General features: G+C 39.4%; 1 non-coding gene across 1 annotated transcript; it reads right to left on the bottom strand.

Moving 5' to 3' along the window:
- Positions 1-8,325: 8,325 nt before the first annotated feature.
- On the bottom strand, positions 8,326-8,397 carry TRNAT-AGU (transfer RNA threonine (anticodon AGU)). The gene has a single exon. It is a non-coding gene; the product is annotated as a tRNA-Thr (tRNA).
- Positions 8,398-18,243: the final 9,846 nt, after the last annotated feature.

Here is an 18,243-nt window from a genome sequence, read left to right as displayed (position 1 = left end):
CATTAAGTTTCATAACTGGAATGGAAATTTGGATAATCTATCAAAATTCGTCATATAACGCGAACTTTTAAATCCTTCCATTCAGTTGGGCGGTTACTTGCCTGGTTGCCATTCATAATATGTCCTTTTATATTGTATGTTGACTACGCTCTCATTCATTCGTCATTTGGATCGTCTCACTGATATTCCATTCATAAACTTCATTCCTAAAGCTTATTTTTGACAGCCATGTTGGTTTCCTTAAGGTATATAATTCTTTGTGTATTTAATAATAGAAGATTCAATGATATTTCTCGTGGTACTGGAATTAGAGTTAATAATGCCATCTCAGTTATTAACTCTAACTCCAGCACCACGAGAAATATCATTGAATCTTCTATTTCTGAATACACAATTATAGTCTTAATATTAGTGATGGTCTATACAAATTGGATAACTTTAATGTTGATAAAATTTGTGAACAATTCACCTTCATGTCCACATAATAAGTTTATGATGCGCTTGTTGTCTGTCTTGGACAATCACATGTTTACCATATGGCGTCCTAGCCACGTTTCTTCGTTGTATATCAACTGACTGTTATATTTCTCTCTTGTATCTCCCCTGATGATGTGAGTTTTACACGAAAGTGCACTTGGGAACTTATCGTGTTTATTTTCCTAGTGGACTCATAAGAATATACTTGATCACGTGCAAAATTGCGATCCTTTTCAATATATATATATATATATATATATATATATATATATATATATATATATATATATATATATATATACATATATATATATATATCCTTCAGTATGTTTACTTTCGATACTGAGGAACAAAAGAAAGAGCCAAACAAGTAAATTTCGTCAAAGACATCTCTCTTTTCTTAACGCTGCCTCGCAAAGATTTTCATTAATTCAAATTGAAGAAACAGACGTATTTTCTGTTGTCTGGTTAGCTCAGTGGTAGAGCGTGAGTCTCACACACTCAAGGTCGTGGGTTCGAGACCTACACCAGACATAATTTTTGTCTTTTTCTTGTTTCATTTTGTCCGCATCACATGTGTGCAACATTCAGTATGTTCGTCCAACGTTATAGTGAAGATCTTCACAATAAATTGGGGTTTTCGACCTTATCTGAAAGGGTCAGGTCCACCAAGACGTCCTTGAAATCTTCCAGAAGCTTCTGGCGATCCTCCTCCAACTGCTGGGCACATCAGAGTTAACATGGGCCGGACATCGGTTGTGGAACGACTTAATCTGCTTCCGGTAGTTAGCAGGGATGATAATGAGGGCTCTGACCTCATACCAGGTCAGCTTAGTTCCACTCTATCGCTTAGTTCCAGTCTATTGTTTAGTTCCAGTCTATTGCTTAGTTCCAGTCTATTGCAACGACAATAAAAAATTAAAACTCATTTCTTTGTGGAAAATTAAGAGGAAAACACGACAGCAACATGGAGATTTACCCTGTGGTTATTTTGCCGGCTAGTCGGCAACGGTCGGTCAAACACTATTTTGCCGTGGTAATCTCAGTACTTCATATAATACTATGTCACAAAATATGTTCTTGGGGGCGTAGCTCAGTGGTAGAGCACTCGCTTGGCATGCGAGAGGTCCCGGGTTCAAAGCCCGGCGCTTCCATTATTGTTATTTGGGAAATTCATTGTTTTCAGTGTTATATATATATACATATATATATATGTATATCGTCCGATCAGGGAAGTTAAGCAACGTTGGGTCTGGTTAGTACTTGGATGGGTAACCGTCTGGGAACACCAGATGCTGTTATCCCTGGGGATAGGGAAGAAAGTATACTTGCCATGTATTCCCTGCGTGTCGTACAAGGCGACTAAAAGGGGAGGGAGCAGATGGCCGGAAATCCTTTACTCTCATTTTCAATTTTCCAAAAGACGGAACAGAGAAGATATAAAGATATTGTAAAGATGTAATTAATATAAGATATAAGAATGAATGGAAGATACGGATGTAGCTGAAACAAGGAGTAATGAAGATTAAGGTGCAATGAAAATTATTCTGTAGTGAAGATAAATGTATATGTTAAAATTTTGTATTGAATATCAAGAAGTAATGATAATGATGAGAGTGTAGTGACGATGAGGGTTTAGTTAGGGAGTGGCGACAATTGCCTTTACAATGATGATAAGGAGGTAACACAATGAGGAACACAAACTTTCCAAAGCTACGTTCAAGTCAGACTTTGAACTAAGTTCGGTAAACAGAAGGATGATGTTAAGATGAGAGTGTAGTGAAGAAGAGTATAGTGATGATAAGGATATTGTCAAGATAGCTTGTAATGAAGGAAAGAATGTAGTGAAGGTATGAATGTAGTAGAGATAAGCGTTAACAAGGGGTATGGTTTAATCAAAATGATTATGAAGTAAAGATAAGAATTATTTTTAGTGAACATTAGAGAGTACAATGATGATGGTATGATAGAAATAACGGTGTAGTGAAGAAGAGAGTGTAGGGAAGATATGATTTAGTGAATATACGCTAGTAATGAAGATACACGTTAGTGAATATGAGGTTGTAGTGAACTTAACCTTATTGACCTGATCCCCCAAATCCTCCAAACTACGTTCAAGGACGGATCCAAAGCCGACCGAAAAGGTTATTTCTCTGTGTATTATTAGTGGTGGTGGTGTGTGTAGGTGTGTGTAATCATCTATTTGCACTGGTCGGGCCCCGTGTAAGTACGTTGTTTGTGTGAGCGGGTAAGATCTAAAGCCTTCCTTGAAACCAGCTTAGTCAAGATAAGGTCATATGAAGATGTGGTTGTAGTGAAGATTATAATAGGCCTTGCATAGTGAAGATAAAGGGATTAAGGAGAGGAGATGTAGTAAAAAAGATTATAGTGAACACAAAAGGATTCAAGCTAAGTGCAGGGTCGGCCTAAGGGCTTGAACTTACATTTTAGGTCAAAGACATCACCAGTACACCCTAGCCATGCCTTAAAGTTATCCGCACACACACACACACACACACAAACACACACACACATATATATATATATATATATATATATATATATATATATATATATATATATATATATATATATATATATATATATATATATATATATATATATACATATATATATATATATATATATATATGTATATATGTATATATATATATATATATATATATATATATTATATATATATATATATATATATATATATATATATCACAAACTTCCAACAGCCAGGATCGAACCCGTGACCCCTGTGGAACAGGCGGAGAAAGACCGGTGTAGCCACCGTTGCTCACCAACGTGAGACGAAGGGTATTCGAGTACATAGTATTCGAATAGTTATTTCTCTATTAGGGCGATCATAGCCTAGCTGTAGCGTTCCAAAGTACGCCTTCGTATGCACTTAGTTTGTATATATATATATATATATATATATATATATATATATATATATATATATATATATATATATATATATATATATATATATATATATGTATATATATATATATATATATATATATATATATATATATATATATATATATATATATATATATATATATATATATATATATATATATATATATATATATATATATATATTCTTGTGCGTCCACGAGCAAAATGAAAGACGATAAGTTCCCAAGTGGACTTTCGTGTAATAATGGCATGCAAGTATGAAAGATAGAGTATGAAAGACAAAGACAGTGGACAAGTGTAATGTGGCCTTGATTTCACAAATAACTGTTCAACATTTACAAACATATACGTTCACTATTTCCTTGAAAAAATAATGATACAGTGTCCTTGATAAACATTTGATGTGACTCATTCAGATAAGGTCGAAAACGCCAGTTGTGAAGATGTACAAAGGATAATAGAACGATGTACGTACGTACGTACGTAGTGTATCTTGACTGATAGAAAGTATTGAAAGCGGCAGGAAGTAGTGAGATATTGTATTGTGCTTCGTACAAGACTGGCGGGCGACTCCGTCCTTCGTGCTGTGCCACACACAGTCTGGTGATTGTCGGGATGTGTAGCCATAATGTTTGATGTTATGACCATTAGTGATACATCATGTGATGTTTACTATCACAACATCGGCTTCATCCTCCTCCTCCAGGAGAGTGGCAATCAGGTGGCGGTTATTGTGGTAGCCCGGCACGTGCAACTGTAAGATTTCAAGCAATATTGTGAAAATGGGACACATTATAAAGACTTCCATAATTTCTCTAATTCTTCCCCAAATTCATGTGGACCTGCAACACTGAAAATGTTTAAATACCGCTGGTGTAGAGGGAGGGAGAGGGAGGCCTGGGATGAGAGTGAGGCTTTGTAGGAGAGAAAGTCTCGGGATGAGAGAGGCTGAACACAAGATGTTTGGCCGGAGAGTGAGGCTTTGAAGGAGAGAGAGGCTTAGGATGAGGGTTGGGTTGTACCAGAGAGAGAGGCTTGGGATGAGGGTTGGGTTGTACCAGAGAGAGGCTTAGGATGAGGGTTGGGTTGTACCAGAGAGAGAGGCTTGGGATGAGGGTTGGGTTGTACCAGAGAGAGGCTTGGGATGAGGGTCTGGTTGTACCAGAGAGAGAGGCTTGGGATGAGGGTTGGGTTGTACCAGAGAGAGGCTTGGGATGAGGGTCTGGTTGTACCAAAGAGAGAGGCTTGGGATGAGGGTTGGGTTGTACCAGAGAGAGGCTTGGGATGAGGGTTGGGTTGTACCAGAGAAAGAGACCTGGGATGAAGGGTGGGTTGTACCAGAGAGAGAGGCTTGGGATGAGGGTTGGGTTGTACCAGAGAGAGAGGCTTAGGATGAGGGTTGGGTTGTACCAGAGAGAGAGGCTTAGGATGAGGGTTGGGTTGTACCAGAGAGAGGCTTGGGACGAGAGTCAGGCCGGACAGGAGAGAGAGGCTTGGGACGAGAGTCAGGCAGGACAGGAGAGAGAGGCTTGGGACGAGAGTCAGGCAGGACAGGAGAGAGAGGCTTGGGACGAGAGTCAGGCTGGACAGGAGAGAGAGGCTTGGGACGAGAGTCAGGCAGGACAGGAGAGAGAGGCTTGGGACGAGAGTCAGGTCTGTGTTATGGCTTCAGCTTCTGTTGAATTCTTTATAAAATTAAGAACACGACATATGTAGACAGAATTGCCCAAACTTCACCTCAACCTGCTACCGTCCACCAGACTGGGCCAAGAAATACGTATAAATGAGATTGTATCATCCCAAACTCCTTTTAATGGTTAATGATAATCCCGGGTTATATATATGATTCGACTATTATTAACATAAGTGTAAACATGGCAGATGATATTCAGTGTACAAAATAACTGCTCTGGTTCTGTGTCGTGGCTTCACCAACTACCGAGTTCGCCCTAACATAAGCAATATATATTTTGACGTCCCTTTATCCCAATATCATTTCTTACGTTTATTTCCAGCAAAAATGTTTTGTATCTAATATTGAAATTTGGTGTAAGTATTTGTTGATTGTTCATCAGCAAGACGTTGTATAAATCTTTGTTATTAAAGTTCATTTCATACAATAGATCATGTTTTACATAACTGTGTCTCTCCATACAGGTGGTACACTTCTCGGATAAAGATATATTTTTAAGAAATACGTTCTATCTAACATAGATATTATGTCTTCTATAAATATCTTTAAAAGTTCTCGTGTGGGACGATGTTTTAGAGTTTTGTATTAAAGTTTATCACTTGTAACTGATCAAGTATTACAAAGTTGTGTTCCTTCTTTTCTTCAACAGTATTGTCCACATTATCTGCCAAGTAGAGTGGTTGAGAACAGTATTGTCCACATTATCTGCCAAGTAGAGTGGTTGAGAGCAGTATTGTGCACATTATCTGCCAAGTAGAGTGGTTGAGAACAGTATTGTGCACATTATCTGCCAAGTAGAGTGGTTGAGAGCAGTATTGTGCACATTATCTGCCAAGTAGAGTGGTTGAGAGCAGTATTGTGCACATTATCTGCCAAGTAGAGTGGTTGAGAGCAGTATTGTGCACATTATCTGCCAAGTAGAGTGGTTGAGAGCAGTATTGTGCACATTATCTGCCAAGTAGAGTGGTTGAGAGCAGTATTGTGCACATTATCTGCCAAGTAGAGTGGTTGAGAGCAGTATTGTGCACATTATCTGCCAAGTAGAGTGGTTGAGAGCAGTATTGTCCACATTATCTGCCAAGTAGAGTGGTGGAGAGCAGTATTGTCCACATTATCTGCCAAGTAGAGTGGTTGAGAGCAGTATTGTCCACATTATCTGCCAAGTAGAGTGGTTGAGAGCAGTATTGTGCACATTATCTGCCAAGTAGAGTGGTTGAGAGCAGTATTGTCCACATTATCTGCCAAGTAGAGTGGTTGAGAGCAGTATTGTAGAGACGTAGTGTCACAGTTGGTTTGATCAAGTCCAGGACTTGGCGCCTCCATAATGACAACTTGTTGGTTATTTCCTTGTAATTATCTGTATGTCTTGTAACGTTGACCACCACACTAATGTGTCACTTACTGATGTCTTCATAAACAGCCTGGGAAGGACCCAGTCATCTGCTGATGGTGGAATTCCTTTGTATTTCCACAGGAGGCGATACTGATCCTAAGTCAAGGTATTTCACAATCTAGCATTCCTTATGCCTTCTAGTTACTTATGTTTGGTATCTGATTCCATCCCAACACTCGATATTTATGGTGTGGAATTCTGTTTATCCTGATCACATCAATATGATCAATGGAAGTGCAGAGCATTTTTCAACATAGCTGCTCCACTCCGTCACATAATGCCATACAAAAGGTGTTACCGGACTCCACCCGTAAGTGGTTACACCAGGAATGACAAGTCATCTTCGGCGAGGCAGTATCCTTCGTAAGGAAGGAAAGACATGGTACAGTCCAGTCAATAATCTTGCTGCAGAGATGTGTACCATACCCTGCTCCTGCATGGAGTGCAGCCAGGAAGGTGTAGGAGGTACATGGATGTTGTCCTGGGGATGTGTAGTTATTTCAAACCACCAACAACCAGTTCTCAAGGTTTCGTGACCTAATGGTCGTCAGTGGAAGTGTGTCATTGTAAATGTCTTCCTTATATGTACAATGGATCACGGTACACAGGGGGTCCCAGGTTGACCTTCACATGTTGTGGTATGCCTGGCTGTGTGTGTGTGTTGGCCAGACGGGCAGCCAGCCGGACCTTAACGTAATATGGAGGAGAGGATGGAGGAGGAGGTGGTCCACTAGGAGGATAAACCTGCTGAGTTCTGGCAACGTGTCGTCTATGGTGACGAAAACACCTTCACCTCAGATGGTCATCCACAAACATAACATTATGTTGGCCCTAACACCAGGCTACTCTCTCTCTCTCTCTCTCTCTCTCTCTCTCTCTCTCTCTCTCTCTCTCTCTCTCTCTCTCTCTCTCTCTCTCTCTCTCGTGGCTGCCTATTCCAAACAATAGATGCCTCAGCTTCATCCATATCCATAGATTGGTGTTGTCTGTACGTTGGAGAATGCCTTACTACTGCAACGTAACTGAACGTCAAACAAATTGATGGAAATATGTAACTACCTGCAGCCTTGTTATCCCACAACATAGTAACTACCTGCAGCCTTGTTATCCCACAACATAGTAACTACCTGCAGCCTTGTTATCCCACAACATAGTAACTACCTGCAGCCTTGTTATCCCACAACATAGTAACTACCTGCAGCCTTGTTATCCCACAACATAGTAACTACCTGAAGCCTTGTTAGGTTTCTACTGTATATATGTCACACAGTCGTAACTAGTTTAACATATTGACATGATTCACCAACACCTACACAAACATTAATGATCAATAAAACCTCCATCATGATGTGGTATGTTTGACATACACACTTCACTATCACTTATACCGTCACAGTGGACGAGTCTGAAGGATTAATTATCGTGCCCTGGCAACCTACCGGACGTACCGGCAGGTTGCCAGGGCACGATAATTAAACCTTCAGACTCGTCCAGCACCGCGACTATAGATGGGTTAATGATGTGTGGCGACTGTATGATGGGCTTTATGTTTCACACACGAGGCACAACATGTGGTGGTCAGCCACGAGCAGGAGTGGATGTGTCACTGCTGGATGATTGTTGGCCTGGATGATGATGGTCAGCCACGAGCAGGAGTGGATGTGTCACTGCTGGATGATTGTTGGCCTGGATGATGATGGTCAGCCACGAGCAGGAGTGGATGTGTCACTGCTGGATGATTGTTGGCCTGGATGATGAAGTTCAGTGGTGTCGGATGACGGTTTACCACAGTCATATATGTTCCGATCCCGAATACTGAAAACATAGGCTCCGCCGGGAATCGAACCCGGATTAGCTATTTACTAGACAGATGTGTTAACCACTACACCACGGAGCCACTTGTCAGTGGCGGAAAAATTTCTTATATATTAACAAACGTAACTGAGGACTTAAAGAATCTGATGCAAACAAAATGGTTATTGTGATAAATGTTTTGTTTATGATAAATATGTATTGTGTTGCATTATAATGATTGTTCAGAACCAATATTCTTAAACCTGAATCCTAAAAGATTAAAGAATAAAAAGTTGTGAAAAACATAAACATATATATAAATGAACCACAGAATATATTTTCCTCTGGGTATCTAAAAGAAAATCCAATACAAGGAGCTAGTTTAAGGCAGGAATATTTCATCTTTTAACAAAACATTTATCTCTACGTCTCTTATCTTTCATCATCATTTCTTATGTCTACTACCAAGAAATGTCTTTTATGTAACATAAAAATTCTGTATATGTATTTGATTAATGTTCTCCAACGACGCGTTGGATAACTCTTCGTTAGTGAAGTTCATATCGTGTAATGGATCATGCATTACAAAGTTGTGTCTATCCACACAAGTGTTACACGTCCCAGGTAAAGATATATTCTAGAGATAGTGTATATCTAACATATATATGTGTTTTATAAATATTTATAAAAAGTTTTCCTGAGGGACAATACCTAAGACTTTCGTATTAAAGTTGATCAGTTGTAAGTGATCAAGCATTACAAAGGTGTGTCCATTGCCACAGGTGCTACTGATCCCGGGTAAAGGTATTTCACCATCTTTGTATCTTTAACCTTTCTAGTTATAGATGTTTCATCCCTGATTCCATCCTCACAATGGATGTATGTGGTTTGTGTTGTCTTAACATATCATTAGTCAGTTGAAGTGGAGAACATGCTTCTGAGCCTAGCCACTCTACTCTGTCTTCCACATGCTATTCAAGAGGTGTTACCGGATTCCGCCTATGAGTGTTTACACCTTGAGTAACAAGTTACCTACGGACGGCTTCTTTTATCACTTTTGATGATTTGAAAAATTTGTGTAACATATTTGTTTTTATGATATTAATAAGATTGTTAGATTCACATATCATATTCTTTGTCATTTAATGAACTTTAGCTTGTTAGATTCAGTTGTGTCTTGTTGCTATTCAGAAACATTTTCTCCAAAAAATACTTGATTTCAATTCATAAAGAATATTTTTAAGGAAAATGTCGATGATTTTTCATAAGCGTTCACCACCTCAAAAAAGCAAGTATATTTTTCAAAGTATACTTAATGGATCTTACTTAAGTTTTGAAGAATATAAACTCATAACTTTAAGACCTTCCAAACCTTGTGCTGATAATAAGTACATTACTTTTCTGTAAGCAATATCGTTTTAATGCGTAAAACCCAGATAAAAAGTTTGTAATATAAAATTTGATGGTATTATATTTAGGTTGTTGAAGATATTACTGATCTCTACATGTAAAACATTTATGTTATCTGCAAAATAGAAATCTTTATATTAGATATGTTAATTCTGCCGGTTTCACGTTACATACATATCTGTACCCTGTGCTCCAGAAAAGTTATGGGATTTTATTCATTATCGTATAAATCATTTGCTTAACATCAATGTCCCACGTACGTTCTATAGAAATCCAGTAAGAATATATTTTTAGCATCCGGATTCTATGACAATCAATGATAGGTTCTCAGACTCAGTAAAAGTGTCATTCTTTTTTCTTGTATTGGGACAAGTTTTCGTCCATCACAAAATACCGTAATGCTGTCTAAGGTTCACTTCACATTGCTGAACAACGTCAGTGTACAATGGCCAGTGATATTGACCGTAGACATATGCAACATGTTTACACTGTGTACACATAGCAGGCAAACTACAGTATCATCTTAAGATGTGGAAATAAAACTATCAAGGCAGGAGAAGGATTTAGGTGTCATCATTAGTAGAGATGTAAAGCCAAGACAACAGTGTATTAATGTACGTAATAAGACTAACAGACAACTTGGTGTCATGTGTTAGTAGCAAGAATGAACAGTTAATATTACAGCTATAGTTAGTCACACACCACTTACATTATGACGTACAATATTGATCACTGTATTACAGTATGCATATCATTTCCTTGATACCAGGCATTATAATCCTTCCAAATGAACACATTAAGATCATGAGAGTTTCTTTCTCTCACAGGTGGCAGGGTTAGTTATGTAAGAGGTATGTTTACTGATGTAATCTGTAACTTTAGCTGTAATATCATCAACTTCTCAGACCGTTACTGTAATACGTATAAACTTGGGTCAGTACAGCATATTGTCAAAGAACAACATCATTAGTCATGAAAAAGTACAACTGTCTCTCCTCCTCTGACCTTTAATTTCTAAGACAAATTTCTTTGCATATATATAATGGAAGAGCCAATTGGAGCCACAGTAAATGTAATGACTCATAGATCATTTTCATTCATGGTTAAGACAGGTAAGGATTTTATGACCACACAAGACAAAGAGAAACTGTTACTATGGTTCTCTACTTATGTATTTGGTTAGAGGAAAGAATTATGAGTAGTACATCAGCAGTCGTAACCATTGACGAGTTAAGGGATATCTTTACCACTCATCATGGGCCGCCCTTAATGTGAGTTAGTGATAATGGAAGCCAGTTTACCGGTTATGAATTTGACCAATTTATGCAGAACAATGGGATCGACCAGGTGATTTGTGCACCTTTTCACCTAGTTATAACGGAATGTCTAAAAGAGCTGTTCAAACATTCAAAAATGAGAGAAAGATAATGAGAAATGCAGACATCAAAGCAAGGTTGTCTAGGATCTTATTCAGATACAGATGTTCACCACAGTCTGTACCTGGCAGTGCCCCGGCAGAGTTGCTAAAGAGTGGACATCTACAGGGACCCCTTGACCTGCTGAGACCAAACTTGAACAAAATGGTCAAAATTAAACAAGATCAAAAGACATATCATGGTAAGGGCAGACCTTAGAGGGAATTTAGGGTAAATGATGAAGTGTTTGTGGAGAATTATAGAGGTAAAGAGGTCGCTGTGTGCCAAGTGTTGCAGTGTTGAGAGTGTTGCCACTTGTCATACAAGATAGAAGTGTGTGATAATAAAGCTGTCGGGAGATATATTGATCAAATGAGATTTAGAAACGTGCAGGTGTCAGAGCAGGGAGCTCCCAGGGAAGTAATCATACAGGAGTGGGGTGAGGACGGTCTGAGTGACACACAACAGACTACAGGAGAAATGACGTCTGGGCTAATTGTGAGTCAGGAACCTGATCAAACACCTGAAGATCAAGGAGAAGGTAGCGTCAGTTATCCAAGACAAGCGGAGTCTGACATATGCAGGGAGAAGACACCTGGAGGAAGTTCATCCTGGACCAGTGAAGATCAAAACTAGGTCTGGAAGAGTCATAAATCGACCTGTCAGATTAGATTTGTAGAATAAGATAATAATATGAAGGAGTACAATGTTGTATGCAATACATTGAAAACGAAACAGAAAAAAGTTATTTCATTGTGCTTATATAGAATTTCATTTATGTATATTTTCTGTTTGCAGTATCTACATCATTCTATATTTCTGTAATACAGAAAGGAGTCAGTAATGAACAAGGTACAAATGTTAGTAAACACTTTATTTTGTATATATCATCAGTTTTCAACTGAAGGGGGTAAACTGATGCCATAACTTTATAGGGAATGAATGATTTTTTAAAGGCCCAACTGGGTTCTGTTTACAAAACATAACTGTATAACCGACCGATGTAACTACCAGATGCTTTTGCAGAGTGAAATAACTATTCTTGGACAATTAAGTATTTGATTGGAACTACCCTGACCAATATGCTACGCTAAATATTACATGTATATTACATGTATATAGTATAGGTCAAGGAGGGGGTTGGTCAAGATCTTTCTTCTCAGCTGATAGTTCACATAGATGAGGAAACAATGACAAGATCCCCACATCTACTTCACGTTTCCAAAGCTGTATTTTCTTCGTGAAAATTATGATTACATCATAATGCTCAATGATGATGACGTTTCTTCCTTGTAACTTTAAAGTGTCCACAAGGTACGCCAGTGAAAGTTGGAACTCTTCGTCTGTGAACATATCGTACAGTTCTTCTTGTTTCTGGCTTTCTAGAAATATCTGCATTTCATCCTCGAGTTAATAGAGCCAACTCAGCATATTTCCTTCCCACGACCAGCGGACTTCCGTGTGGAGCAGGAGAGCTTTGTGATCAGATCTGTACAAAGATCTGCAAAAGCCTAGAATATAGATAGCTCTTCCTCACACAACTAACATCTCTTATCGTCAAGTTCAGTGAGCTGCGTAGGTCATCTGGAAGGTCTTAGCAGCGAGTGCTTCTCTGTGGATGACGCAGCGAGTCTCAGTTATGACTTGATTCTTTTCTTTGATCAATATTATGAATCCAGAGCGAGGCCCAACCATCACTGGGGCACCGCAGTGCAAACATCCACCAGCTTTACCCACAAAAAATCATTTTCTTGGAAAGAGTCAGAAACTTATTCTAAATCATCGGAAGCCTTTGATGTGGTCACCAGTGCTTTCGGGAAAGCGCCTCTTCTTTCACAGTTCCTTTATCCATAAATCAAGGATAAACAAACAACTGAGAGCATTGTGCAACATCAGTGGTGTCGTAACACTAATGCAAAACAGCAGGACGGTTTTATTTTGTCAAAACTTGTCCTGCAAGTTCATCAGTGAGATGCTTCATTATGTTAACGGAGAGGAAAATCTTAGATAAATTAATCTGTCTTTCAGCGCCAAGCACAATATTTGTAGCACTCACCAAGATGGTATACGACGCACTGAGGGAGGTCAGTCCCCGGGAACGGTCAAGCCAAACTTGATATAATCTTCAATGTTCTTCCTTTTCTTTGTCACACACATTTCTGAAAGGAAATTGACTTCAGAGACACGGAAGAAAATAATCTTTATTCAGGAAAAAAAAGAGTAATAACTATCATTTAGAGACAAGAAGGGAAATGGACCAAGTTAAGAAAAGAGGGAAATTGATTCTGTTCAAAGACACAGAGGCAAATGCACTCTATTTAGCGAAAGGGAGAATAATGGATCAACTTTAGAGACAGAGAGATGCCTGGACTGTGTCCATAGACAAGAATCCGTTCTGTTCACGATCAAGGAGGGAAATGGTCTCTGCTCAGGCCAAAGGAGGGAAATGGTCTCTGCTCAGGCCAAAGGAAGGAAATGGACTCCTTTCAAAGATAAAGTGGGATGTCAACACTTTCTAGGAAGAACGAGAGCAATGTAGTGTGTTCAGCAACAAGGACTGGTATTGATTAGGATTAGAGATGAGGGAAAGTGACTCTGTTCAGAGTTACAAATGTAGATGCAGTGTGTTCAGAGGCAAGGAGGATAAAGGGTTGTGTTTATAGTCAATGAAGATAAAGGATTGTTCTCATAGACTAGGAGGAAAATGAACTCTGTTTAGAGGGAAAGACGTATTCAGGGACAAGAAGGAAAACAGACTCCTACCTATTCAGAAACATGGAATATAATGGGTTATTTTCAGAGCCAAGGTTGTAAATTGACTTTGTTCAGAAACAAGGATGGAGACTGGCTTTCATCACATAATAAGGTAAATGGATTTTGTTCATAAACATGGATTAAAGTGAACTCTGTTCAGAAACACAGAGGGGAGTAGACCGTTCATCAAAAAGCAAGAAAATTGATTGTTCAGAGACAAGATCGGAAATTGACTGTTCAGATACACGGAACAAAATGCACTTCTTTTCAGAGACAAGGAGGATAATGGATTGTTTTAAGACGCAGGGAGGGAAATAGACTGTGTTCATTCACAAGATCGATGCAATCTCTTCAGACACAAGGAGAAAAATGGATTTTGCTCAGACACAAGTAGGAAAATGGACTTCTTTTTTCAGACAAGGACACAAAGAGGGAAATGGACTGTGTCCAGACGCAAGGAGGGAAATGACCTATGTTCAGAGACAAGAAGGAAACATGACAATGTTCAGAGTCATGAAGTAAAAGACGCTCATTTCAGACAAACAAGATTGATATTGGATTCTCTGCAGAAACAAGAAATGAAATGGATTCTCTTCATAGACAAGAAATCAGATGCACTCTGTTGTGAGACAAGGAGGAAAATGGCCTAATTTTTCAAGAGAATTGGGAAACATAATCTGTTCAGAAACTTCAGACTCTTCTCAGAGACATAGAGGGAAATGATCTCTATTCATAGAAAAGGAGGATCATGGATATTTTTTCAAAGAAGAGGAAGAAAATGGAGTGTGGTCAGAAAGAAGGATGGCTAGTGATTCTGGTCAGAGACACGGAGGGAAATGTACTGTAGCGACAAAGTGAATAATGGAGGATCTTCAGGTACAGGGAGGAAATTGGACGCTGTTCACAGAAAATAAGCTAAATACAATCTGTCTAGTATTAAGGAGGCAAATGGTCTCCGCTCAGGCAAAAGGAGGAAAATATAGTCTGTTCTTATATAGTAGAATATAAATAGACTTTTCTCATAAACAATGACAGAGATGAACTCCCAGGAAACAAAGATGGGAATAAACTGTTGAAATACAAGAAGAGGAAAGGACTTACCTTGAGAGAGGAGGAGGAAAATTGTTCAGAGATGTAGAGGAAAAATACAGTCTATTTAGAGACAGGGAGGATTATGAAATGTTTTCAGAGACAAGGAGGGAAAGGAGTTCCATAGATACACAGACTACACAGACCCACGCTTCATGCTTGGTGGTCTGGCCTTAAAAGGAAAGAAGTCAGTTCGTAGATACGAAACGAAATGAACACTTAAGAATCAAGGAAGAAAATGAATACTCCACAGGAAAACAAAAAAAAGGTGGGGGTTGGAATTGGCTGTTCATATATAAGAAGGTAAGTGAGATATGTTCCTCTACAAGGACAGACATAAACTCTTGTTCAGAAAGGGGCGAAATGGCTCCGTTGAAAGTCAGCAGAGAGAAGGAAGGATATTAACTGATTAGAGTCTTGGTGACAAGGAGGATAAAGGGTTGTTTTTAGAGACAATAACGAAAATGGAGTCTGTTCAGAGAGACATGGAGGATAAAGGATGGTTTTCAGAGACAAGTAGGGATTTGGACTCCATTCATAGACAAGGAGGAAGTGGACAAGAAGAATAATGGAATATCGTCTGAGACAGCGAGAGAATCGGACTCTGTTTAGTTACACGGAGGGAGATGCACTTCATCCCCCCCCCCCCTTCTCCTTGTCTCCTCGATTTCTAACACATAATATCCTAGCTGTCAACCTTTCCTCACTCATTCTCCCCATATGTCCAAATCATTTCAGCATGCCCTTTTCAGCTCTCTCAACCATACTCCTCTATTTACCATACATCTCTCTTATGCTGTTGTTACTTGCTCGATCAATCCTCCTCACAACACCTATTGTCCTCATACATTTTGTTCCCAACACATCCACCCTGTCCTGCACATACCCATGCCTCGAATCCACACACCATCAAACACACTTATTTTCACCCTTCCAAATGACGAATTTATTTTCACGCAGTTCTCAATCCTCCCAGAACCTTTTCTTAGCTCAGTCTCACTTCTAACTAACTTGTACCTCTGCATTGCTAAACCTAATTACCTAATTACCTTGCTCCTAGTAACATCTACGCTTACCTTACTCCTTTCACATAATCTCCCAAGTAACTAGGTTACTTGATCCTATCAAATCATGAATTTTTCCCCATTGAGCGTATATTGCTCGACAACATCAGAACCACCCATTACCTTACCCAATGACAGCAGCACACTGGGATTGCTACCACCTGTATAGACCAAGGTCATCGAAGGTACAAAGCTAAGTATGGTTAAGGGCGAACCGGAGGGAACGCCAGGCACTGAGTACCTTTGGTCACCAGTCCTGGATCCTCAGACAACCTCCAGTGACTCTACCGTCATTAGAAATGATCCGATCCTGTTAGGACGGCGCGACAACCATCACATTAGATTCAGTAGTGAGAGAAATCTAGAATAATAGTTTTATTTCTCCAGCACAGAAGTAGACAAATAAGGATATGTTTTTGCTAATTATTCTTAAATGGTCGGCTTTTCGTTCATGGTCTGTACGAAGGAAACAAGCGAGTCTCCAATGCACAGTCCACGAAGTCCCCCCCACCACGAAAAGGTAGCCGACCGTCGGGGGGGAAATATATGGTAAAATAATGTCTCTTTATATTAAAGAAAATTCCTTTCATTCTATAAAAAAAGAGATAAACTGAAGGTTCTGTGTCTTAACATCCCTGGACCATGGACATTGCAGGTCTTTCTTCATAAATATTTACATTTATTTGATCCTGCTCAATTATTTCTTGAACGATGTCCACGGCCCTCTCGTCAGACTGGGTGCCCATGTAATCATAGAATAGATTAAGAATGTATTCCCCTTCAATGTCAGGGTGTTTGGCTGTATAATCCATGAACGCCATACAATAATATGTGCACGAGTTGACTGAGTAACCCTGTAGGCAGTAATGCTGGAAGTAAGCAGTTGGTCTTCCAGACCTTAGTACAGCTTCCTGGATACCTTGAGGAATGGCTACTCCTGCAGGATCGAAAACAACAAACTCACCGTCTAGTCCTCTCCAGACAGCTATGGCGTGGCAGCCTTCGTCCTCTCTGTAAGGTAATCCAGGGGCCCACAAGGTATAATCCAGGTTAATGATACACATGATACCTTCCCCAGGGCGAAGAACGAAATCCTCAAACTCAGACAGAGAGAGAAACCTCCATGCTCGGCCAAAGGGACGACTTGTGGCCCGAATGATGTTCATGACATCCACCTCGTCCAGGCACCTCACCCCGTTCAGACGAGGGTAATATTGAGCGATTATCAAGACGTCCATCCCCAATGATGTCTGGGGAAGAAATGACTGACTTCCAAGCCGGAGCGGCCTTATATACCCCATGAACCCGGTCAGTCCAGATCAAACTGGATCAAACCAGATACACACACACACACACACACACACACACACACACACACACACACACACACACACACACACAAACCACACATAGGAGTAATAATGACATGGTGCAAATAACACAAAGGTAAAACTATCTCCCTGTAACACACAAACAGAGACAGACACACAGACAGATAAGATAGACAGAGAATGTGAAAGGAAAGAGTTGAAAGTAAATGTGAATCATAATGAATTAATGATGTAATTTTCTGAGTTAGTGTCCAGTAATGATGATGCAACAGTGATCTGATACGAGAGTGTACTGTAGTGAAGATGTGACAGTGTTATGATACTAGAGGGTACAGTAGTAAAGATGTGAAAGTCATCTGATGTACCATATACTGTAGTGAAGATGCGGCATGTTCTGATGTTAGAGTGTATAGTACTGACAAAGTGACAAACTTGATGTTAGAGTTTTGTTAGAATACACAGTAGTGGAGATACGACAGTCTTCTATATTAGAGTGTGTCCAGTAGTGAAGATGTAACATTGTTAAGATGTTTAGTGTATAATACTGACAATGTTACTGTGTCCTGCTGTTAGAGTGTGCAGTAGTGATAATGTGACAGTGTTCTGATGTTAGCGTGTGCGTAGTAATAATATGACAGTGTTCTGATGCTAGCGTGTGCAGTAGTAATGATGTGACAGTTCTGATGTTAGTGTGTGCGTAGTGATAATGCAACAGTGTTCTGATATTAGAGTGTTTAGCACTGACAACGTGACAGAGTTCTGACGTTAGAGTGTACTGTAGTGATGATGTGACAGTCTTCTGATGTTAGAGTATATAGTAGTGAAGATGTGACAGTCTCCTGATGTAAGAGTGGGCAGTAGTGATGACATGGTAGTGTTCTGATGC

The sequence above is a fragment of the Panulirus ornatus genome, chromosome 5, assembly GCF_036320965.1.
Source record: "Panulirus ornatus isolate Po-2019 chromosome 5, ASM3632096v1, whole genome shotgun sequence".
Lineage (NCBI taxonomy): Eukaryota > Metazoa > Arthropoda > Malacostraca > Decapoda > Palinuridae > Panulirus > Panulirus ornatus.
Note: the sequence above shows the minus strand (reverse complement) of the source record. Positions and strands in the feature narration are given on the sequence as shown.